The following is a 25,589-nucleotide window of genomic DNA, read 5'->3' as shown; positions in this document are numbered from 1 at the left end:
TTCTCTCGTTTTCACTCTTCAAACATGTCAAACACTTCAATTTTTTTAAATGTATGGATTAATTGCAAGACCAAGATATCTAGATGGCCTCCAAATCCCTTAAAACCCTTGTTAGGGAACACTGACCAAACACAAGAATTTATTTGAAATCTAGGGTTTGTATGGTTTGTGAATAAATGTACTCCATACCCAATTTGCAGGATTTAGGTATTAAGAGCTTGACTAGGATTTGTAAAATCTTAGCCCTATTAGCACGAAAATCCTCAAATTTTCCTACTTGTTCTCCTTCTCCGACCTTGACTACACTTTATAGTCTTTTACACAGCTCCTCAACACATAAGCTCCTCAATACTTTTGAGGTACCCTATAACGGTAGCAATTTCCACTGGAATTTAGTCACGACCCTTTGCATTTTCTTCTCAAATTCTCAACGAAAGCACGTAATTCCACATTTAGCACAATTGTCGCCTTGTGAGCAGATAATGTAATGTTGGGACTATTAAGAATTCACCAACAACAAACACTCTGCTTATCTTGTAGTAATCTGCAAGCTGCAATGGTGTTTTGGAACGCACATAGGAAACACCATTCACTACATAATGTTGTTTGCCATCGATGGTGGGGGCTTAGTTTGAGAGGATTATTGTTCGAGTAATGTCAATTTTCTCGTAGTGGAAAGATCATTGTGGATTTGGACGAGCCACACTAGCTGTCAAGTTCCATCTGTACAATGTTATTCTTTCAAATTTTGAGAACTTGTGATTATATATGATAGGTAAAAACTCCTGAATATTTTAAAATTCAAGTTTGTTTAGTTGAGATTCTTTGGGGGCTTTCTCCTTCTTAAACCTAACCTAAACAATATAGTCTAGAACATGATTCAGGAGACTTGAACCTGGATAGGTGAGATGGCAAGTCACAATCTCAACTACTCAAACCAAAAAACCATTAACCATTATTTGAAATTTATTTTTAATATTTATCCCAAATTTCTATGATGATCTTTTATATATATTTTCTAGTAATCATAAAACATTATAAATCATACAGATATACATTCATATATCTATCTATCTGTAAAATCTATAATATTATCTCACACATGCATTTTGCTAAAACCAAATTAATCAGGGCAAGAACCAAACCTGATGGTTCTAGCCTGGTTCATAGACCAATCAATCTTAGTTGTTGGACCCCCTGGAATTGTTCTAGAAACCTGCTTCTGGGAATTGTTGTAGTGGAAAATGCCATTATTAAAAATAAGAGGACTTTTGAAACGGGTAGATGCAACAATGTAATAGTCCTGAGGTGGCTAATCCGCAGTGACCAGAACAGAGTAGGACTGGCCAACATGAATGTCAAGAGAATCATAGACATTTTGAATGGTGTGAGATCCTTCTACCTCCACAAGATTTAATTTGTGACCCTGAATCCTGAAGTTCAAAGATGATGACAATCCCACATTTGAAATTTGGAGGTGATATGTTTTCCATGTAGATTAACAGATGCGCAATTTTAGATACATCTCAAGAGAAGAAGCAATGGATTCAACATCCATCAGATAAAATCAAAATAAATTGGATCTTGTGAATTGTTGAAAGGCTAGAAACACCTGTACTAAATCTACTAAACTGCTTTATGATAGAGATTAGCGATAATGTTATAGACATTTTTGGGCACTGCAACCCCAAGCATAAAATGTCCATAAACCAAGGGCTCCTAAGTCCCTAAAAGTGTTGTTCCAACCCCTAAAGGAACAAGGTCAATTGATTACAGCTTCTCCCAGAAGTTCTCCAAGAAAAACTACTCAGAACTGGTCAAAACTGGATCATTTCACCTGCTCCATGGGCAAAGTGCGTTGCATCTCACCTAAGTCTCAGTGGGTGCGTTGCATTTCAAAAAGCCCTTCTATGGGGTGCGATGGGTGAGAAGAGACAAATGGAAGTGTCAATCCGTGAGGTGGAGAAGCATGGAATCTTCCAGAAACTTCTCCTGTGACACTTGCCTTTCTGAATTCAACCAAGGATGAGTAAGAGATCATAAATCTCCAAGTGGAAGCAAGAACTATCAGAGGGAAGACACTAATCAAATCACAAGCTGACTCATCTCCCTTACAGACATCTATATATGGATCCCTCATCCCAAACATCCAGAGGCTGGAATTTTGAATCTTGTAAGGAATTGTTGTTGGTTTCTTGAGGCAACATCATAGTGTTGGGTGATCTAAGCTTTGCATGTGGTGAAGAAGGGCTTACTTGATGAGAGGATGATGTTGGGTCAGAACAATTGGTTGTAACTCTCTTGGCTCTTTCTTGATTATCAATAAAGCTATTCAAGTTTTCCTCCATACTCTTGTGTCATTTATGTTTCATGCATTTGTATGGTCAATTTACATCTGATCCTAGATTGTTTATAATAATAGATCCATGTTCTTGTATAGTGTTATGCTGCTTTGATTGTATAGGTACTCTGTGAAGCAGGGTATACAAGAAAGCAAGTAGCAAAGGACTATCAGAAGGGAGAGGAATCGAGCAAGGAACCAAGCGCAAGAGAGAGGTTGGTCTCCTTTATTCTTCTCTCATCTATCTTTCATAAAGGAAAATGTTATGAAACCAGCTCAAGAAAAGATAGAAAAGATAGATCAACGCCTTAGAATTCAGCCTCTTCGAGGGGGCAACCTCCTTTACATTACATAAATGAACAATTCTTCGATGATTCAAATGACAAAACCTCCTTTCTATATATAGGAGTCTAAGGAGTCACAATATAATCCAGCCGACCTAACAATAATAATATAAAGCCACAAAAATAACAATAGAGGGATTCTATGGGCACATTAATAACAATATGGGGGCAATGGGGCACAACAATATAAATAAGGGGTATAACTACAATAGTAATGGGGTAATCACTAGTATTATAGGGACCCAACATGCCCCTCTCCTTCAAAAAAGTGTTGTCCTCAACGCTTGAGTAGTTCTGGATACTTCTGCATAAAATTCTCATCCTCCCATGTGGAATCTTTAGCGGATAAGTTCTTCCACTTGATAAGGTACTCTGAAATTGATCGATTTCGTAGCTGTCGAGTTCTTGTTTCTATAACTGCTTCCGGTTCCAATATAATTTTTCCTTCCTCGTCAAGTTCTGGCAATATTGTTTGAACTGGGAGCTTGTCGCCTATAACCTTCTTTAAACATGAAACATGGAAAACTGGGTGCAATCGAGAAGCTGCAGGAAGCTCCAATTTGTATGCCATAGTACCAATCTTTTGCAACACCTTGTATGGACCATAATACTTTGGTGATAATTTATTATCCTTCTTAGCTTGCTTGAGGGACATTTGCTTATATGGTTGTAGCCGTAGGAATACCCAATCACCTACATCAAAACTTCTTTCACTGCGATGTTGATCTGCCTGTTGTTTCATTCTATTCTGTGCCAACACGAGGTTATCCTTTAAGAGTTGGAGGACTTGTTGTTGATGTTCGATGTGATGTTCCACTGCCTGAACCTTAGAATTTTCTCTTAAATATGATGTGATGGATGGTGGTTGATACCCATAAAGTGCCATAAATGGGGTCATTTTTGTTGCTGTATGAAAGGAAGTGTTATACCACCATTCAGCCAGAGGCAACCATTTGACCCATTGTGTCTGTTTATCAGATACAAAGCAACGAAGATATCCTTCCAAACATTTGTTTACTATCTCAGTTTGCCCATCAGATTGAGGATGATAAGATGAGCTATGAGCTAACTGAGTACCAAGACAAGAAAATAATTCTGTCCAAAAATTTCCAGTGAAAATGGGATCTCTGTCACTTACAATAATCTTTGGGTTTCCATGTAGCTTTTGAATTGTTTCCATAAATGCAGTAGAAACTGTACTGGCTTTAAATGGATGTGATAATGCACAAAAGTGTGCATACTTGGTAAGTCTGTCAACTACCACCATGATGACACTCTTTCCCTCAGACTTGGGTAAACCTGTGATAAAATCCATTGAAACCTCCTCCCAACGTTGGCTTGGAATGGATAAAGGTTGTAATAGACCCGGTGTCTTAATTGTTTCAACTTTATTTTGTTGGCAAACCAAACATTCTGCCACAAACTTTTGAATATCTGATTTAAGGCCATCCCAAAAAAAATCCTTCTTAACCCTGTGGTAAGTTTTTAAAAATCCTGAGTGCCCTCCTAAGGGAGAAGTGTGCAATTCCATAAGAATCTTTTGTTTTAGCTGGGAATTCTTACAGAGGTATAAGCGATCTTTGTACCATAACGAATCATTTTTCCAGCTAAATGTATCAGACATACTGGAATCTTGTTGTAGCTTTCGAATAAGTGCCCACACTTCTTCGTCATTCTTCCATTCCTCCCTTGCTTCATTTATCCAATCTGGTTGGATAATAGAAATGGCGCACAACAATGCTTCCACATCCTCATCCTTTCTTGAGAGTGCATCTGCCACCACATTTTGCTTCCCTTTTTTGTAGATGATTTCAAAGTCATAACCCAACATCTTTGTGACCCACTTTTGTTGCTCTTCAGAGGATAATCTTTGTTCTAAAAAGTATTTAAGGCTATCATGATCCGTTTTTACCTTGAAGTGTCTTCCCATTAGGTAGGGTCGCCATTTCTTAAGTGCATGGAGTATTGCCAACATTTCCTTCTCATAAATAGCTTTGCTTAAAAACTTTCCCTTGATTGGACGACTTTCAAAAGCAATGGGTCTTTCATCTTGCATTAGAACAGCACCAATTCCATTTCCTGAAGCATCACATTCCACAATAAAGGTTTTTGTGAAGTCCGGTGTAGCTAAGACCGGTGCTTGGCACATTGCCTCTTTAAGATGTTCAAAGGCCTTTGTTGCTTCTAGAGTCCATGAAAATGCATCTTTCTTCAATAATGTTGTTAGAGGTGCTGCTATTCTCCCATAATTCTTAACAAACTTGCGATAATACCCTGTCAACCCAAGAAATCCTCGCAAATGCTTTATGGATGTGGGGATTTTCCATTCCTTAATGGCTTTAATTTTGCTAGGGTCTACCTTAACTCCTTCATGAGATACAATATGACCCAAATATTCCACCCCCTGGACTCCAAAAAAACATTTGGATCTTTTTGCATATAATTGTTTCTCCTCCAATAGTTGTAGCACCCTGTCAACATGTTCAACATGATCCTTCCAAGACTTGCTGTAGATTAGTATATCATCAAAAAATACTAACACAAATTTTCTAAGGAATGGTTTGAAAATTGAATTCATCAAACCTTGAAATGTTGAAGGTGCATTGGTAAGGCCAAAAGGCATGACCAAAAATTCATAATGACCCTCATGAGTTCTAAATGTCGTTTTCGGAATGTCTTCAATCTTCATTCTGATTTGATGATATCCTGAACGAAGATCCAACTTGGTGAAGTAAATTGATCCATGCAATTCATCCAGTAATTCATCAATGACAGGAATGGGGAACTTATCTTTAATAGTGAGCTTGTTGAGCTCCCTATAATCCGGACACATGCGCCATGATCCATCCTTCTTGTGCACCAATACTACTGGAGCAAAGAAAGAACTTTGACTCGGTTGAATTATACCAGCCTCTAGCATTTCTGCAACCATACGTTCAATTTCACTTTTTTGGACATAGGGATATCTGTACGGCCTGATGTTTGGAGGAACACTTCCTGGAATCAGATGAATAGCATGATCATGATCACGCATAGGTGGGAGACCTTTGGGAGTCTCAAATACCTTGGAATGATTGTCCAGGACTTTTTGGAGATCTGGAGAAATAGATGATTCTAATGTGGAAACATCTAGCGAACATAATTGTGCAATTACACCCCTTTGCTCCTTTTTTAGAAGCTTTGTCATACCATTAGAGCTGATTATCTTTCCTGGTTTCCCTGCAATACCCCTTAATTCAACTTCCTTTCCTTCCGTAGAAAATTTGATGAAAAGTTCTTGAAAATTAAAAGCTATTGTACCCAAGGATTGTAGCCATTGGACTCCTAGTACAACATCAACACCTCCCATTGGAATGGAAAGCATTGGGCTAGTCAATACATATTCTCCCATGGATAGCTTGATATTATGGCACTTTCCAGAGCAATTTATTGTTCCTCCATTTGCAATCATCACTTGACACTCTGGTGCTGGATATAGGAAGCAATTCAATTCTTTTGCTACCCTACAATGAATAAAATTGTGGGTGCTTCCTGAATCAATCAACACTATTACCTTTTTCTTCTTGATTTGTCCTTCTATCTTGATGGTTTGAGGAGTGGTAATTCCCACCAATGCATTACAAGATATGGTCGGATTTATTTTTTCTTCATCTAGGCTTTGTTCCTGGAGTATATCCTCTTCTTTTGACCTTTCTTGCTCCTTTTCTTCTTCCTCTTCACAATCTATGTAGAATAATTTCTTCTCAGCACACTTATGACCTTTAGTGTATTTGCTATCACAACTGTAACAAAGCCCTTTTGCTCTTTTTTCTTCCAATTGTTGTGGTGTCAACCTTATAGGTTGTGGAAGACTAGGGGCAACAACACTTCCGTCTTTATAGTTGTGAGTGGTATGCTTCCTGGTTGCCATAATTTTGCTTTCCATTTTTTTTGCTAACCTGAATGCCTTCTCTAATGAATCAGGTTCCCAAAGGCGAACATCATGTTGGATATTATCCTTTAAAGACCCTATGAACACATCAATCCTATGCTCCTCTGGAATATCTTTTACCCTTATGTTCAATTTTTGGAACTCCTCAATGTGCTCCATTATTGAACCCTTTTGTTTGAGACTTATCAATTGGCTAAAAAAAGTGTTGCTTTTTGTATCCTCATAATGTGCTATCAATTCTTCCGTAAAAATTGCCCAAGTGATAAATTGTTTACGAGAGCAAAGCCATTGATACCATACAAACTGATTTGGTTCCAAATATAAAGTTGCCATACGTACCTTTTGTGTGTTTTGCACATTATTGAGATCGAAGAACTGCTCCATCTGTAATATCCATGTGGCGGGATCCTTGCCATCAAACTTCCTCATATCGATTTTTGGAATATGGTGGGTCTTCGATCCAACATTAGAGTCCTTTACAACCTTTTCACCATTAGTAAGTATTTCTTGTAGAAAATTTGTGAAATCTGTCTTCAAATCTGCCATGTTTGTCTTCAAATCTATCCTCAAATCTGCCTTCAGATCATCCATCTTAGCTTCCATGCCCTTTATCTTAGATTCCATGCCATTTATCTTAGCATCTGTTAGCTTTTGTGAGCGTGACATTTGTTGCACTTGTTCTTGTAATTTTGATATATCATGTAGCATTTCTTCCTCTTCTTCATGAGTCATGCTAGAGCTTTCAGGTTCCTTACTAGGTGTTTTCATTTTCTTTCCTCAGGGCATCAGTTACCGATAATAATGCTTTACTATGCCCTTTGAATTCCTTCAAACCAAGCTTATGAAAAAATTAAAAAAAAAAACTACACACCTTTTTTTACTTTGTAGAAGCCTGATATTGAATCTGATGTATCTCTGTAATTTCGAATCATCCAATTCTAAAATTGTGACCTGTAGTAGCCTTCTATGTCCTCTTTCCAATGCCACTAGTCTAATCCAAATTGGATTCTCCAAGAAAGAGTTATGCACAATCTCCCGCAGTGACCTGATTATAGACTAGTTCAGTAGAGCGAACTTGTATGAAGTGCCACGTGTCACTGTTTCAACCTTTGACTGTAAAAAATATATAAAAGAAAACTACAGTCTGTCCTCTTTCTGTAAATGCTTACTAAATTTCAATCCGATTCTCAGAAAGAACGTTATGACGATTTTCCCCAGGTCACCTGTTTTGAGTGTAATTCAGGAGTCTGCGAAAAGACCAACTTCCTCAGATCATATATCCGAAAATATCGCGTGAAAAGCTCTGAAATTTGGACCCAAGGTTCAGCGCGATTTTTTCTCAAATGGGTTTTTTTTGCGACTTTTGAAACGTCCCAAAAAAAAAGTTATAGCGAAAATTCCACGATGACCTGTTTGGAGCAGCGAAACCCTAGAATCCAAAGCTCTGATACCAAATGTTATGAAACCAGCTCAAGAAAAGTTAGAAAAGATAGATCAACGCCTTAGAATTAAGCCTCTTCGAGGGGGAAACCTCCTTTACATTGCATAAATGAACAATTCTTCGATGATTCAAATGACAAAACCTCCTTTCTATATATAGGAGTCTAAGGAGTCACAATATAATCCAGCCGACCTAACAATAATAATATAAAGCCACAAAAATAACAATAGAGGGATTCTATGGGAAAATTAATAACAATATGGGGGAAATGGGGGCACAACAATATAAATAAGGGGTATAACTACAATAGTAATGGGGTAATCACTAGTATTATAGGGACCCAACAACAAAAGTAGTTTTACTTTGTTTGTTTCTAAGGTAGCTACCCACCTTAGTGGGATTAGCAGTTCTGCATAGACACTTTTCCCTGTAACAAAATGGCGAATCCACTGGGGAGTGACTAGGTTGTTTTTTTATCTACATTTGTTTACTTTATAAACTTACAGACGGAGCCTGAAGTTGAGCCAGGTAGCCTTCGAACTGCATTTGCTATGCAAATGCAAAGTAGATAAATGCCGCTTCAGTCAATCTCCGGGTTTTGTTTATGAATTAAACAACTGATTTACAAACTCTCTAATTGCCCTTGTGGTGGCTCTAGTAACCTCCTTGGATCTACCCCTGTGATTGATTTACTGATTACCACTTGCTCGGCCAAAATCCCTGAACTGAACTGCAAACTGTGACCCGGAACCCAAGCAAAGTCTCGTCCCTGGCCCAGTGCACTGTCTGTTCTATGAATCTCAAATTCAGCACACTTCCCAAGTGTAGTAGGTGCGCTGCATTTCAAATTCACTATGTTACAGGTGCGCTGATCAGACTAGGCATTGTTCCAAAATTTTGGTTTCTGTGTTCACTCTTTTCAGATCTATTCAAAAGTTTTGCTGCCTGTAGTCAGTACATCTCTATTTGAAACCCCTTTCCTTGTTGTTATTCTGCCTCCATTGTGCAAAGAACTGTAAATGTTTTTGTGTATTTGTTGAGTCATTTTCAGTTCTCCTTTGAAAAAAAGTAACGTAATTGTACTGTCGTTTCTTGATTTGAAAGTGTCGCAAGTGTCATTTTCAGTCATAGAAGAGAGTCTAATTGCTCATGATAGTCGTTACCCTGTTACTATTGTATTTGATCTGAATTAGTAGTTTTTCTAGTGTCGAAAGCAAGTTTTCATTTCCAAATCACAAAGTGTCGTCATTGTCTTCATTTTGATTTTGAAAAGAAACTTGTTAGTAATTGTCACTTTGAAAAATAATTCAGATTTACGCATTAGCTTTCTTTTTATCATTAACATATTAAGAAGGCTGAAAACAAATACATGCATGTGCATTTGCATTTAGACTGCTTGATTGGTTTGATTTAGGACAGTGCATATAGTGTGTGCTCTTTTCTCTTTGTTGAAAGAATATTGTCTCTCTTTCCTTAGTAGCTAGGATTTTCATTGCACAAAGAAGATAAAACGACTGTTTATCATCTTAGATTGCATTTTAGGAATTGTACATCTACATCACGCGGTGAACCTAAAAGGCAAATTTCTTAAGCAAGATAAAATATAAAATAAATTTAATGAATCTAACAACGCTTTGGAAGCTAACGCACAACATCTAGAAGTCTAGGTTAGAGATGTATTCCGGCGTCGTAAAGCCTGGTAACTGTTGTTCTCACTGTTGGTTGGGTGATTCCTCCACTTTGAGACGATAAGTGCCAGTACGGACTTGTGCTCCCATGTACCATCGAGTATATTTTGGGAGACCACAATAGGCTTAATCCTTTATCCATAGGAAGTCGTGTCTGCCACCCTATCGATCGCAATGCACTGAACATAGCATTCGGGAAGATTGACTGTTGTTGGTACCATCCCATGACCTCCTTTTTCCTCCTAAAACATATCATTTTCCTACCTCTTTCCATCATACATCTCTTAGATCCCTTGAAATTGATTAGTTAATAGTACTATAGTTATTAAAATGCATTAAAATTGATTTAGGAGTTTTATGTTAAAGAATTAGGAATTTTTGGTAAAATGACTACAGGAAGTTACAACATCCTGTAATTGGTTTATTGTTTGACATGTGGCATGATAGCTAGGCTAGAGCGAAGGGCAGGGATGAAAAGTAGAATGTCCAAGCATGGACGAATACCTATCCTACAGCAGAACCGACCCTCCTACATGCGCGGTCAACGATGGTCAAAGTATAGCATGTTGGCGACAAAGGCAACAACAACATAGCATTCTAAATTGATTTAGTTTTGTTCCTTTTTGAAATCAGTTCAGGATAGAAACATTTTAAAAATCACGACATGATAAAAGTGGCAACAGCCGCATCATGAATGTACATTCGTTTTCGAAATGTAAGGGTTGTAAAAACATATGTAAACACAGTTCTGTGTAGTTAGTGTTGGTTATCATTGTATCATTTTGAAAACAGAGTTTGGAACTTAATACCAAGAACACGGTTGCAGTCACGATTTTCCTTGTTGCATTGATTCTATAATTGGTTGATCACAGTCCAGTATACCTCTGAAACGCGGACGGGCCCTGCGTTAAACTGGTATACTATCATTTCTTTTTATTCGCAACTTAGGGTATTAAATGATATGCATAGCAATTAGAATTGGTTTTTGATTTCAGTAGAATGCGTATGGTGATGTTTATGATAGTGCTTGAATAGTTCATCACTGAGATCGTGAATCGTATCTTGTAAGGGATTCGATCCTTTGTTGGCTTTTAAAGCAATGCCATGAACTCTATTATCATTTTAAAGTATGCTTATGATTTCAGTATGTCTTTATCTTGCATGAATATTAGTGAATGTTGAGTATTTACTGAACAGGGGTTTTATGCATAGTGTCTCCGTAAGGAGATTGAAATCTTGGTTTAAAGTGATACACAATGTTTTAATTTGGTAAATGAATTGAATGACAGTGTTGTAATTAGGTAGATTAACTGAGTGACCTAAGTGCTTGGGTGATAGGTAACACACCTCAATCTTCCGTAAAGAAGTCATGTGACCTACCATCATAACCACTTAGCTAATAATCCTTTATTTCTATATACTGTAGACACATGCCTCTAAGTCTACGCATCCTGGTCGATAATAAATATAGCCCAGTCTAGCACCCTAGATAGGACACTACATTTTGGCGCCGTTGCCGGGGAGGCGTACTTAAAGGATTTAAAAAGAAAAAATTCAATAAACAAAAATGAGCAAAAACACAGTTAGAAATCATGTTCATTTATGCCTAGATTTAGAGACAATCAAGGTAGATTCATAAAAACCCCCCACCATCCAAAAACTAACCCATCATCATCAAGAGCAGACTCCTTAGGGAATACAACACCAGCTGAGGAAGTCACCATCCAAGCATTAGAGGAAAAACAAAAGTCAGGACAAAGACTTACTCTCATCGAAAGGCAAACTTTATTAACACATAAATCGCAGAAGAAGCACTTTCCTAGATCTTCCACACAAGGAGAAAGTAGCACAGTGACCGAACAATCTTTCTTTAATCTCCTCTTCAAAACAAGTGACACTGACACAGAGAAACCTATTAGAATGGCTGAGGAAGGAGCTGGATCAGTACCAAATCAAGGACAGAGAGATGAAGAAGAGTCAACTTTTAAGTTTCCTATACATGAACCACAAGAAGATGATGAGATCAAAATGAAAAACATACCTCCATCCGTGCTACCAAACTTTTATGGTATGGCTTCGGAAGATCCAGACTCATTCTTGTTCGAGTTTGACATTGTATGTCGAACATATGGCTATACAGATGATGCCCATAGGCTTAGACTCTTCTCAGCGACATTAAAGGCATCAACCTTAAGATGGTTCATGAGGCTTGGTGAGCATGCGATAGTTGATTGCGATGGCATGAGAAGAATATTTCTAAGGAAATATCAACCTTATTGTAGATCCAAAGATTCCAAAGATGATATCTTTAGTATGAGCCAGCAAGAGGATGAAACCTTAGAGGAATACTTAGAACAGCTTGTCTACAACTTACAAAAATCCAAACACCGAACTATGCCTCTTGATCTGATCCGCACAATATTCTTGAAAGGTATCCGAGAGGAATACATGGATGATCTTAACTTGATGGGCAAAGGTGAAATTTATGCCTTACCCTTTGAAGAAATCGCTGATTTATGCGAAAAGTATTCAAGGAGCAAAGCTAAAATGGGAAAAAGAACCCTGTCATCCAAAGTCACAAAATCTGCCTCAGCAAGTGTCACAAGGGCTGAAATAGGGAATCTGTTAGAAGAGTTTAAAACAGATCTGTTAAGCACCCTAGGGAACCAAATTGACACTCTAAAAGCTAAGAAGAAATAAGAAGATGAAGATCAGATAATGGCTATCTTCTGCCCGAAATGTCGGAAGAAACATGCATTAAAAGACTGCCCACTAGAAAACATCCAAGTTTGTGTTTTCTGTACTGAACATCATGATATGTTTAATTGTCCTAAAGTTAAGGTTTTGCAGAACTGTAATATGGTAGCTAATGCAGAGATGGAAAACGTGTATTACATGGGCACAAAGAGACCATGGAAGCCAAGGCCAGCACCTCAAGGTATGTTTCCAAATCAAAATTTGCAATTTCCTGTAAATGATCAAATGTATGCACAGAATTCATGGAATGTACCCATGCCATGGCAGCACCAAAACCACCCACAGCAACAATGGAGACCATCTCAATAGTACTCTCAATCCTATCATACATATCCTCAATCATACCCACCATATTCACAATCATATCAACAATACCATCAGCCGTATTCATCACATTCTCAACCATACCAGCAGTATCCTCAGCAAGTTGTTTATCAGCCTCAACCTACTCAACAAGAACTTCCTGCTTCTCCACCAATAAACCCACCACAACTGCAATTTCCAGCTAACTCACAACCTCCCAGACCTACTCAAATTCCTGCTCAAATTGTCCCAAATCCAAATAACAGAGCAGAGAGGCCAGACTACAATGTAGAAGAGGGAACCTCATATCCCACACTGCCCTTGCAAAATATCAACTTGAGGTCTGGTAGGGTACACCACAAAGATTCTCCAATAACAGATAAGCAAGAAGAAAACACAGAAAATGAAAATTAAATGACAAATCAAAGAAAACCAAATGATGATACCAAAGATAAGCAGATGCAACCATTGCATCCACCTTTTTCAAACCGATTGGTCCAAATAAAACCTCCAATGTCTATACCACAGTTTGATGTCTTAGATGAACTCAAGAATGTCTACATAAAAATTCTGTTGCTGCAAGCTATAAAAGACATTCCCATATATACTAAAGCCATCAAAGACATGTGCCTCAAGAAGCCTGCTAGAAAAAGGATTGATCCTCAAACCATTCATGTTATAGGACATTTAGCTGGCCTTATGACCAATACCATCTCCATGGAAAAGTATGTTGGTCCTGGCATTCCCAAAGTGACCACCATCATTAACAAAATACAAATTCCAAACACTTTGATAGATCTTGGGGCCGCAATAAATGTCATGACTCTTGAAACCATGAGAACACTCCAGCTCATAAATTTGCAACATACAACGATTTTTCTAGAACTAGCTGATAGGTCTAAAGTGATTCCTGAAGGGATTTTGGAGGACATAATTGTCTCACTGGACTCTTGGGAGTATCCAGTGGATTTCTTAGTTCTTCAACCCAAATCCAATTTAGGAGGGCACCCTATCATCCTTGGTAGACCATGGTTAGCGACTGTTGATGCATTCATAGGATGTCGATCGGGCAACATGATCATTTCAAGAGGGACCGAAAGAAAACAACTCACTCTTTATCCATCGGCAAAATCGCCAGCAGTAACACACAATTTGTGGCTTGATGATAAATTCAATGATAAATAAGAAGTACAATCTGTTTTTAGCATTGACCAAATCTATGATTTCCAAGAACAAGACAATAATGATTTGGTAGAATTATTCCTTTCTCAACCTGTTATTTCCGAAAATTTGAGAAATGACCAATATCATGCTGCAGATGTACTTTTAGCCCAAAATTTTCAGGAAACATGCACCATTCAATCTTTGCAAACCACATTCCACGATATTTTTCCAGTTCAATCCATCACCAACACACAGAGTCAGATCATAGAGATTAGTCCAGGGAAGACTCTGAACATAGGCAATCACCTAGACTCATCTCAGCAAGAGAAATTGATTTGACTATTGAGAAAATACCAGAAAGCATTTGCTTGGGACTACACCGATATGCATGGGATTCACCCTGACACATGCACTCACCATATTTTTACAGATAGTACTATCAAACCAGTGAGGCAACCACAGAGAAGAATGAACCCCATGCTTCAGGATATTGTCAGAGAAGAATTGCAAAAACTGTTGAGAGTTAATTTTATATATCCTATTTCTGACAGTTAGTGGGTATCCACATTGGTTATAGTGCCCAAGAAAAATGGTAAGTGGCGCATTTGTGTTGATTACAGACAACTGAATAAAGCAACGCTCAAAGATTATTTCCCACTACCATTTATTGACCAAGTGTTAGATACCCTAGCTGGGAAATCATCATTTTCTTTTCTTGATGGTTTCAGTGGCTACAACCAGATCAGGATAGCCTCAGAAGACCAGGACAAAACCACATTCACCTGTCCTTGGGGCACTTATGCTTACAACGTTTTGCCATTTGGACTTTGCAATGCTCCAGCTACATTTCAGAGAGTTGTATTAGCTATTTTCGTTGATTTAGTTCATGATTGTGTTGAAGTTTACATGGATGATTTTTCAGTGTACGGCAATTCATTTGAACATGCATTAGAGAACCTTGAAAGAGTTTTGAAAAGATGTATTGAAGCTAATCTGTCCCTGAGCAATGAAAAGTGCTTTATGATGTTAAACGAAGGGATAGTATTAGGCCACTATATTTCTTTTCAAGGCATCAAAGTTGACCTTGCAAAGATCCAGATCATTGTTGATTTGCCAATTCCAAAGAATCAAAGAGAGGTAAGAAGTTTCCTTGGGTATGCAAGCTATTACAGAAGGTTTATTGAACATTTTAGTAAAATAGCTTTACCTTTGTTTAAACTTCTAACAAAAGATGTACTTTTCAACTGGAATGAGAATTGCCAACAAGCATTCGAAGTACTCAAAAAGAAATTATCAACCGCACCAGTCTTAAGAGGGTCTAATTGGAGCCTACCATTTCATATCTTTACAGATGCATCTGACACTACAGTGGGTGCCTCATTAGGCCAAAAAGAGGAATCTTGTAATTATGCCATTTATTTCATTAGCAAAAATCTAACACCTGCAGAGTCAAACTACACAGTCACAGAAAAGGAAACACTTGCCATCATATATGCTGTGAATAAATTCTGACATTATATAACTGGTTATGAAGTCTTTGTACATACTAATCATTCTGCCATTAGACATTTAATGAATAAACCAATAACTAGTGGCAGAGTTACCAGATGGTTATTATTGTTACAGGAATTTAACATCACAGTGTTAGATAGACCAGGTAAAGAGAATCAAGTGGCAGATTTTCTTTCTAGACTGCAAAATCCAGGTGAGGTTGTTCTGGTTGAAGATTCTTTTCCAGATGAAAATTTATTTGCAATTTCCATAGTAAATCCTTGGTATGCTGATTTGGCCAATTATTTGTCTACATGAAGGACACCTCCACACTTTACTGCAAAGGAAAAGAAGGGACTAGTCAAACAAAGTGCTAGATATTCATGGCTTAATGGCGATTTATTTTACACTAGTTATGATATGATTATTAGAAGATGTGTAAGAAATGATGAGATAATTGATATTTTAAAATCTTGCCATGATGAACCATGTGGTGGGCATTTTGCAGCTAAGCGGACAGTATTCAAAGTTCTTACTCTTGGATACTATTGGCCATCCATTTTCAAGGATGCCAAGAAGTATGTGAAGAGTTGTGACAGCTGCCAAAGAATGGGCAGGCCCACAGCTATAGACGAGATGCCCCTTCAGCCCCAAGTTCACCTAGAGCCATTTGAAAAATGGGCTCTAGACTTTATAGGACCCATTAACCCAACCTCCAATGGTAAGAAGTACATCTTAGTATGTACTGATTACGTCACAAAGTGGGCTGAAGCAAAAGCACTGGTTAGAGCCACCGAACACACAGTGGTAAATTTCCTTTTTGAAGAGATTTTTGTAAGGTATGGAGTACCAAGGGAGATAGTGACTGATCAAGGTACTCAATTCACCTCAAAGCTAGTGAAGGACATCACAGACAAATACCAAATCAAGCACAGAAAAAGTACACCTTACCATCCACAGGCCAATGGGCAGGTGGAATCCACAAACAAAACTTTGGAAGGGATCATTACTAAAACTGTGGCAATGAACAGGAAGAATTGGGAAGAGAAGCTCAAAGATGCACTCTGGGCTCACAGAATTAAATGGAAGGATACTACATGATTTACACCATATCAGTTGGTGTATGGCAAAGAGGTAATGCTCCCTCTTGAGTTTCAAATACATACTTTTAAACTGGCTGCAGATTTGCAAATTAACTTGGACCAAGCAAAACAAGAAAGAATTCAGTAGTTGAACCAGCTGGATGAAATGAGGCAGCAAGCAGAGGAAACCACAATCCTCATGCAAAAACAAAGGAAGTAGTGGCATGATGCACATATCAAGAAGAAGCAGTTCAAGGAAGGTGACTGGGCTTTACTTTTTGACTCTAAATTCAGAGATCATAAAGCCAAGTTTACCACCCATTGGATGGGCCCATACCAAATTATTCAAGCTTACGACAATGGTTCAGTCAAGCTCAAAACTATTGATGGAGAAGGTCATTCCTTTACTGTCAATGGTCATCGCCTGAAACTATACACTAAGCCCATCAGCAAGCAAGATTTTCTCCAAACAGTATCTCAACAAAGAGAGGTTGAGATACTGCAGCCTTCAGCTGTAGTATCCCTGCCTTAGTTCATTTCCTTTCAATTTAGAAATTCAAAAAAAAATAAAAAAATAAAAACAAAACAAAATCTAAAAAATAAAAAATAAATAAATAAATATATATATATATATAATAACACTGGGTTAGATGTGAAAACCAGACTCTGGCACACTCTAACCCCGAATTCTTACTTGAAAGCCAATTCATTGGCGGTTAAGAATTCCTTTTTTGTTCACTGTTTGATTTATCAACTGAATCATGACTTGAGGACAAGTCAAAACTTTAGTCGGGGAGAGAAGCATCAACATTTTGTTCTTTTATCTCTCCATTGTAAATTCTTAAAGATTTCTTATCTCATCTCCTCACTGTAAATTTCCAAAGCAGTTTGTTCCAGCATTCCAGATTTCAATAAAGAAGTTGTTTTTTCATTGTTTTATCTCAGAGGGACCTGGTTATAAACATTATGCAGGGGGACCTGTTCTGTCTAGAAGACCATGCTACCAACACCAGCAGTAATGGGACCTGTTTAAGACACATAAAAGGGACCTGTTAAGAGACTGTTACTTTAGGATTACTTCAACAAAGCTTCATCAATTTTCTACAAGGATCCACAGGTTGCTGGGCACCAAGACTCCATCAAATACCCAAGCTCAAGGAACCTGTATACATATAATTCTTTCTCCGGATTTCAAAGGAGCTGCATGAACATCTTCAAGATCTCAGAGGGACCTGTTGCATTCGAATCTATCTCAGGGGACCTGTTATGAACAGCAAAGAATAGTCAAAAGAGACTAGTCCTACTCAGCATGCCAATGCAACAACAACCAACAAAAGTGTAATGTGTTCCTTATTCTTAACATTTAATTTCTTAGATTAATTTTTAATGTTGAATTTAATGACTGTGACTGTTATGATCGATTTCAAGGACACTACATTTTCCATCATCCCTTATCTCACTGTTAATTCTTATCATCTTTCATACTCCAACCTATTTCATACCTCTAAATTCGTTACCCCTTTTCATATCAACCTTGTTATGTCAATCGTATCTTACAGCCATACCAACATCTTCCATTTGGCCGAGTACCAATAGAAGCAGGACACGTGGTGAATTGTTTAAAAAAACAAATTTTAAGTGGGCTTATTCATTGTATCCCACATGGCCGAATTATGATTCCACCACCCGACGTAGCCAAATGATTCAGAGGACTCCCTGAAATCATACCCTAGTATTGCATATACGCTTCCAGCGCTCCTATGATGGCATCTATACAAGCGGTACAGCCATTCCTCTGTTCCAAAAGATGAATACGCTATGAAGTAAGTGTAGTTGGTTATTTCACCATCATTCTCAGTTATTTCATGCTGGCATTTAACTCTCGTGACTTCCACAGTAAGGATTGAAAGCAGTGAGCGCCACAAGAGGGAAATATAGCCATTCGGGTTCGACTCCCACCAAAATCACAAGACAGTCAACCGAGCATCATACTAGATATTAAGGGAGCGACACCACCCGGTAACAAATTGAAACTTCTTTGTTGAAATTGCAAAACATAAACAGAGAAGAGTTAGAGCACGACCCTCTGACAAAATGACCAATAGGGTCAAGCCGAGCATGTTCAACAGTTCTCAGTATCACGAAGATTGCATTTCAATTCTCAAAGAGATACAGTGGTTTCCCTTTTTAGAGAAATTCCATGGAAGTAATGAAGAGGTTACCAAACAATTCGCTTTCACATTCAATGGAGAGAAAGCCCTGATAGGTAATTTCTCATTCAGGGTTTCGGAAGACACCATAGCCCAGTCAATAGGGATCAGCCCAGAAGGGGAGAAGTACTTCAAGACAAAGCAATTTAAAGAGAAGTCATGGACTCAATTTATGTCTAGATCCAGAGTCTCATCAGTTAATCTGAAGAAAGGCATCCCAAGGAGTTGGTTGATGCATCCCTGGGATGAGATGGTCTATATCCTCCAAAAATTCGTAACTTGTGAAGGCCATTACAGTATTTTATATCTATACCATATTAAACTACTGCTACACTTGAAAAGGCAGTGCGTTATCAGTCTACCATATTTTCTATTGCAAAGCCTAACCAAGATGTCGAAGACCATCCAAAAGCAGAAGGGAAATGAAGGCAAGAGCCTATATCACTTTGGGTTAATTAAAATTCTTATTGAGCATGAATTGCAGAGAAGAGGGAAAACGTGGAAGGAGTTCTTAGCTGCTAACCAAATTAAAGATGAAGAAGACAAAGAAGAAGTGCAGGAGAACTCAGGATTCATGAAGGATATTGATGAAGAGATCCCGGTATCCAAAGCAAGCAAGGTACCTCCACCTGTGAGCAGCATAAGGACTAGGAAAATGAGAAAAGAGGATGCTCAGAAGGCAGAGCAAGATAAAATTTTCACCACTTATTCAAGAAGAACAAGGAGAGCATCAAAAGCCCAGTTACAAGAAGACCGGCTTGAATCCAATGCACCTATACCGATGGATATTGAGAGTAGTGACCACTCACAACCAGGATCAGGAGCTGATATAGAGGTTGAAAGCAATAACAGGCAAGAAAAAGGTTCACCACCTCCCATTAAGAAACATAAGAAACTGGAGAAACAAATTGAGAAATTAAAGGAATAACTCATGGAGGCTAATATGCTAGAAAATGTTATCAAGAAAGAAAATGAAATGCTCCGAGCGAAGAGTAAAGAGACTCAACAGAAGAATGAAAAGTTAAGGGAGCGAATCAATGAACTTGAGGCTGAGCAAATGGATATTTGTAAATGGGCCACTAAGTGGTACAACCAGAAGAAGACCCTCAAAGAAAACTACAAAAGATTAAAGCAGGAGCTCCTTGGTCAGAAAGATGCCCAGGTGAAAAAGAATGTGGATACATTGCTAAAGGTAGCAGAGGTACAGACAAGGACAGAGTTCAAGGGAAGCACTTCGAGGTTAGCATGAGGACATGCTAATTCATTAAGTCGGGGAGAGATGTTGGTACCATCCCATGACCTCCTTTTTCCTCCTAAAACATATCATTTGCCTACCTCTTTCCATCATACATCTCTTAGATCCCTTGAAATTGATTAGTTAATAGTACTATAGTTATTAAAATGCATTAAAATTGATTTAGGAGTTTTATGTTAAAGAATTAGGAATTTTTGGTAAAATGACTACAGGAAGTTACAACATCCTGTAATTGGTTTATTGTTTGACATGTGGCATGACAGCTAGGCTAGAGCAAAGGGTAGGGATGAAAAGAAGAATGTCCAAGCATGGACGAATACCTATCCTACAGCAGAACCAACCCTCCTACATGCGCGGTCAACGATGGTCAAAGTATAGCATGTTGGCGACAAAGGCAGCAACAGCATAGCATTCTAAATTGATTTAGTTTTGTTCCTTTTTGAAATCAGTTCAGGATCGAAACATTTTAAAAATCACGACATGATAAAAGCAGCAACAGCCGCATCATGAATGTACATTCGCTTTCGAAATGTAAGGGTTGTAAAAACATATGTAAACACAATTCTGTGTAGTTAGTGTTGCTTATCATTGTATCATTTTGAAAACAGAGTTTGGAACTTAATACCAAGAACACGGTTGCAGTCACGATTTTCCTTGTTGCGTTGATTCTATAATCGGTTGATCACAGTCCAGTCTACCTCTGAAACGCGGACGGGCCCTGCGTTAAACTGGTATACTGCCATTTCTTTTTATTCGCAACTTAGGGTATTAAATGATATGCACAGCAATTAGAATTGGTTTTTGATTTCAATAGAATGCGTATGGGTGATGTTTATGATAGTGCTTGAATAGTTCATCACTGAGATCGTGAATCGTATCCTGTAAGGGATTCGATTCTTTGTTGTCTTTTAAAGCAATGTCATGAACTCTGTTATCATTTTAAAGTATGCTTATGATTTCAGTATGTCTTTATCTTGCATGAATATTAGTGAATGCTGAGTATTTACTGAACAGGGGTTTTATGCATAGTGTCTCCGTAAGGAGATTGAAATCTTGGTTTAAAGTGATACACAATGTTTTAATTTGGTAAATGAATTGAATGGCAGTGTTTTAATTAGGTAGATTAACTGAGTGACCTAAGTGTTTGGGTGATAGGTAACACACCTCAATCTTCCGTAAAGAAGTCTTGTGACCTACCATCATAACCACTTAGCTAATAATCCTTTATGTCTATATACTATAGACGCATGCCTCTAAGTCTACGCATCCTGGTTGATAATAAATATAGCCTAGTCTAGCACCCTAGATAGGACACTACAACTGTCGTACCGTAAAAAGTATTCTGCAGTTTTGCGATTGGTTTGGTAATCCCTCTGCCTAGATTTCCAGAGCAGTCCCTTTCGTTCCTTTTCAGACCCCTTAACGGAAAAGGTCCATCTGAGCACTTGTCACTTCAGGCTCATTAAAAATCGAAGGCGACTAGAGTCATCTTTTTTTTTTTCTCGACTCTTTAAAATTGAAAAAACAAGTTGTGTCAAAGCGTCTAAAATTTATTTTAAACAGAATAATCACCACCTTTCCTACATTGGTCTTTGGTTGAGAAAATGGAGTCCACCAACCAAGGAATTCCCTTTGGAGGAAATCCTAGCCCCTTCTCCTCTTGGTGAGATGATGGTGCACCCCATATGGCCACATTGTCGCTTCCAGGATTGACGATCGGCCTGCCCGTATGGCTTTTCTCAACCTCCATCGTTCAGAACACCACAATTCCTGAACAATCGAGTCAGCAACTAGACAATTCTAGAGTTACCCCCCAACCCTCTACTTCATCCAATTCTTCCTCTCCTCCTTCCTCTTCACTTGATGAGGGTGGTAAAGCCAAAAATCAAGTACCTGAGAGGAAGAAGGAAAAGAAGAAGAAAGAGAAGAAGAAGAAGAAGGAGCCAAAGGCGAAAAGGGGCAACCAAGCATCGTCTAACGAAGATCCACACACTCCACCGACCAAGCCTAAATCGCCATGTGTCATTTGCAAAGGAGACCACTATCATAGAGATTGTCCTTGCATCCCTCGAATCTTAAGGGACTGGTCTCCTCGTTTGCACAACCCGATGTCGTCAACCTCTAATGTTCATGTTGAAAACACACCGTCGACTAGTGAAAGTGAAGCCCCTGGACAAAAAGGAAAGTGCAAATTTCCTTATAAACTATGTGAAGGCGATCACGTCATCCACCGTTGTCCCTTCTTAGATGAGGCTAAATGAGTTTTGGATGATCTTCCGGTTTCACCGTTACGACTTCCTCTTGGATATAAGAAACTCTTGCCGAGTCCGTCACTAGTTGAAAATTCGGCTGACCCGCCCAGGTGGTCGACCGAAGTATCTATCACTGAAGAAAAACCATTTGAATCCATACCAGACGAAAGTCAAAAGGTTGAGGTGGCAGTTGACCCGGTCTTGCCTTCAGAGGTTCCATCTTCAGATGATACAGTCACCGAAGAGAACAAGGATGACACCGTCCAAATTCTTTTCGTAAGCATAGACTCCGATGAACATGGGGGCAATTTACCCATTCCTTTACCGCAGGAAGGAAGTTCGTCAGAGTCGTACCCGGTCGTCTATTTGGTCCCACCTCCAAGCAACCTAGTTGTTTCCTTCGACTGGAATCAGCTAGGCAGACCCCGTTTACTGACTAGTGTACCATTCCGAATCATTGCTCAAGTATATAGAATGGTTATGACCGGTACCATCATAGATTAAGGGGCTTCTGTGAGTATCCTTTCCTTGATTGCTTGGAAAGCACTTGGTTCGCCATCGCTTTTGCCTGAGATGAGAAATCTAATAGGCTTCGACAAACGAACCAGTCGACCGTTAGGGATCCTTCCCAATGTGCCCATAACATTGAGAGGGAAAACCATTCACATGAACGTAATGGTAGTCCAAGGACCCCTGGATTATAATCTACTCCGTGGATGAGACTATATTTATTGCATGGGAGCCATTGTCTCATCACTCTTTAGAGTAATGTGTTTTCCGCACGAAGGAAGAGTGCTCAAGCTCATAGACCAACTTTCATTCCCCGGTTCACGCATAGAAAATAGTCATATACCATCCCTGAATGGTCTTTTCACGCAAGGAATGTCTCATCAATCTCCAGTCCGTCCACCTGATGAGCGCGAGTAATTCGGGGGACATGACTGAAACCTAGGGGGCATGCACCCTGGTCTGCTTCGGCAGAAAAACTTCAGGTATAGGATAGGTTTCCACGAGAGATATATGACTAGTCTGACACTCCCGTCCGTGATTGGAAAAGGGGGTTAGACTGGAATAAGATTCCCTTGTCAAAGTTATGTGGGTGGAGGCGTCTGCGCCACTCGCCTTTGTCTATTTTGGTAGGCATCGCCGAAGAAGTGTTTTGTTTGCGGTGCAGATAAAACAATCTTTGGTAACCTGAAAGAGGTAAACCTTTCCCGATAAAACAAATTTTTTTGTCGGTAGATTGAAGGGTGACCTTGAAACTCTATTTTATACCTGGGGGCATGCAAACCTTTTGGCGTGCAAGCGAAGAGCGACCATTTATTTTTTAAATTTGTAGGTCCTCTAACCCTTTAAACTCGTAGGATTGGTAAGGGCACTACAACCCCAAGCATAAAATGTCCACAAACAAAAGGCTCCTAAGTCCCTAAAAGTGTTGTTCCAACCCCTAAAGGAACAAGGTCAACTGATTACAGCTTCTCCCAGAAGTTCTCCATGAAAAACTACTCAGAACTGGTAAAAACTGGATCATTTCACCTGCTCCATTGGCAAAGTGCGTTGCATCTCACCTAAGTCTCAGTGGGTGCGTTGCATTTCAAAAAGCCCTTTTATGGGGTGCAATGGGCGAGAAGAGACAAATGGCAGTGTCAATCCGTGAGGTGGAGAAGCATGGAATCTTCTAGAAACTTCTCCTGTGACACTTGCCTTTCTAAATTCGACCAAGGATGAGTAAGAGATCATCAATCTCCAAGTGGAAGCAAGAACTATCAGAGGGAAGACACTAATCAAATCACAAGCTGACTCATCTCCCTTACAGACATCTATATATGGATCCCTCATCCTAGAGATCCAGAGGCTGGAATTTTGCATCTTGTAAGGAATTGCTGTTGGTTTCTTGAGGCAACATCATAGTGTTGGGTGATCTAAGCTTTGCATGAGGTGAAGAAGGGCTTACTTGCTGAGAGGATGATGCTGGGTCAGAACAACTAGTTGTAACTCTCTTGGCTCTTTCTTAATTATCAATAAAGCTATTCAAGTTTTCCTCCGTACTCTTGTTTCATTTATGTTTCATGCATTTGTATGGTCAATTTACATCTGATCCTAGATTGTTTATGATAATAGATCCATGTTCTCGTATAGTGTTATTCTTCTTTGCTTCTACAGGTACTCTGTGAAGCTGGGTATACAAGAAAGCAAGTATCAAAGGACTATCAGAAGAGAGAGGAATCGAGCAAGGAACCAAGCGCAAGACAGAGGTTGGTCTCCTTTATTCTTCTCTCATCTATCTTTCATAAAGGAAAACGAAAGTACTTTTACTTTGTTTGTTTCTAAGGTAGTTACCTGCCTTAGTGGGATTAGCAATTCTGCATAGACACTTTTCCCTGTAACAGATAAGTACCTTGTTCCACTGTAATTGCTATTTCATTTGGCAGCCCACGACCATGAATATGAACAACATCAGGATTACCAATAGATCTTCCCACATCAAGTGTTCTTCTAAGGATCTGCCCAAAGATAGAATATGGTCAGATTGATGCATTGCAAGAGAACATTCTGGTGGACAGGCTGAAGTTGAACATACCCAGTCTCTTTAATTTCAAGAGATATACATGTTTCAGGGATGGATTAATAACTTACTAAAGTGTTGGTTTTGTACCAGTCACCTATAAGTAGAGTGATATCACCATCAGGCGGAGGGAATGGAACAGGGATCAGGGCCCTGCTAGCTACATTTAGTCCTCCAAATCCCCCTGCAGCTTTCTGCAAATACAATGATGGAAAGTAATAGTAGCTACCTATCTGGTCCTTCACCTAGAACTTGTACATAAAGTTTTCCCTTGGTATGGGGCAGTTTGTGCTAGGTACTCCATCTTGCCATGAATTTCTCCATTGTTGGATGCCACTCCTATACCAAAACTTGTTTAAAGACCTCAATGCAATATTGCAGATCACCAAAGAAATCCATGAATCTCAATCGGCCAATCCACAAAGATAGAACCCAAAGAATTTACCAAGTTAATAAGAAAGCTTGATCTAGGTTGTTAAATACATTCACAAAGATGTTATCATTGGTGACACTGTCAATCTAGGGTCCAGGAAATTGTCCATTTATTAAAATCCCCTGCAACAATAACAGAATGTGTCTCAAAATTCTGGAAAATCATATTGGCATTGAAACAGGCCTGAGATTTTTTAAAACTGTACCTACTGAGGAATACCAAGAGGCCGTATTGTGCCCCATGGAATGTTCCATGTAAAATATCTATAGGGATCTTTAGCTAGAGAATAGCCAAAAAATGCCATGATGAAAAATAGCCTCAAGGAACCCAT

At 38.8% G+C, this 25,589-nt stretch overlaps 1 pseudogene; it reads right to left on the bottom strand.

The window, feature by feature from the left end:
• Positions 1–396: 396 nt before the first annotated feature.
• Positions 397–25,589, bottom strand: LOC149157852 (L-ascorbate oxidase homolog; annotated as a pseudogene).

This window comes from Pinus tabuliformis, chromosome 5_2, assembly GCF_031772625.1.
Source record: "Pinus tabuliformis cultivar Carrire ecotype Pingquan chromosome 5_2, CPIR1, whole genome shotgun sequence".
In the NCBI taxonomy this organism is placed as follows: Eukaryota; Viridiplantae; Streptophyta; class Pinopsida; order Pinales; family Pinaceae; genus Pinus; species Pinus tabuliformis.
This window is presented reverse-complemented; position numbering and strand designations above follow the sequence as displayed.